General features: G+C 44.7%; 1 non-coding gene across 1 annotated transcript; it reads left to right on the top strand.

Moving 5' to 3' along the window:
* The first annotated feature begins 410 nt into the window (after nucleotides 1–410).
* LOC138399264 (small nucleolar RNA U13) lies at nucleotides 411–514 on the top strand. Its single transcript, XR_011236149.1, has one exon. It is a non-coding gene; the product is annotated as a small nucleolar RNA U13 (small nucleolar RNA).
* Nucleotides 515–1,270: the final 756 nt, after the last annotated feature.

The following is a 1,270-nucleotide window of genomic DNA, read 5'->3' as shown; positions in this document are numbered from 1 at the left end:
TAGTTTGAGTTATTTAGTAGGACAGTCTGATTTCTTTTTTTTTTTTTTTTGAGACAGAATCTTGCTCTGTTGCCCAGGCTAGAGTGAGTGCCGTGGCGTCAGCCTAGCTCACAGCAACCTCAAACTCCTGGGCTTAAGCAATCCTACTGCCTCAGCCTCCCCAGTAGCTGGGACTACAGGCATGCGCCACCATGCCCGGCTAATTTTTTCTATATATATTTTTAGTTGGCCAGATAATTTCTTTCTATTTTTAGTAGAGACGGGGTCTCGCTCTTGCGCAGGCTGGTCTCGAACTCCTGAGCTCCAGCGATCCGCCCGCCTCGGCCTCCCAGAGTGCTAGGATTACAGGCGTGAGCCACCGCGCCCGGCCTGATTTCTTTATACATTATCTCCGACTAGGAATTTAAGTGAGCTGTTTTTCACAGATTCATGTGACGATTAGATTCTCATGCTAATGTGTGAGGTGTGCCTCCCTCAAACCTTGTTACCACATCGGCACTTTACTCTTCTGATGTGAAAAAAAAGAAGTCTTTACTAATTATCACTTAGACTGCACACTGAAGTATTTATAAGACACATGTTGTCTGAGATTTGCTCAAAATGCTCAGAAAGAGTTATGTTGGGGAAATAGATGACATAAGATTGGGAAAATCTTTGACAGTTGTTGATACTGCATGATGGGCATATGGGAACTCATTATACTATTCTCTTTACTGCTATATAGGTTTGAAGGATTTTGTAATAAAAAGTTAATTTGAAAAAATAACAAACTCTCCTCCAAGGATAGCCCCAATTTGTGGCCTGGAGAGAGTTTCCTGGCCATTGCGTGTGGAGCTGGGGAGGTGGGACTCAGACCCACTTCCTGGCAGTCTTCTTGAGCTGAAGAAACAATTGGGAGTTCAAAATGATCAGGATGGCTAGAATCTGGAGGTCAGAGTATCAGAGAGGAGAGAACTACTGGAGAGGAAAGAGTTACACAGAGATAGAGAAAGTGTGCTCTTAGGATCTGCAAAGGGTTCCCCTCAAGCCTTCAGCTGAATAACGAACAGTGTATGGGTATAGAGAATTATCTATAGCTGAGGAAAGAACCACTGAACAGGAAGAAGCAGAATGATCCCCAAAGTTCACACACGGCAGGGAGTATTTTATGTTCCCCAGCCAGAGTGGAGAAACCCTGTCACACGCAGAGCACTCGGCACATTCAGCAGGTATTGCCTCAGTGACTGGGCCACATCAGCTTACATCAGGCTGCTTTATTTCCACCTAGAAA

The sequence above is a fragment of the Eulemur rufifrons genome, chromosome 18, assembly GCF_041146395.1.
Source record: "Eulemur rufifrons isolate Redbay chromosome 18, OSU_ERuf_1, whole genome shotgun sequence".
Lineage (NCBI taxonomy): Eukaryota > Metazoa > Chordata > Mammalia > Primates > Lemuridae > Eulemur > Eulemur rufifrons.
This window is presented reverse-complemented; position numbering and strand designations above follow the sequence as displayed.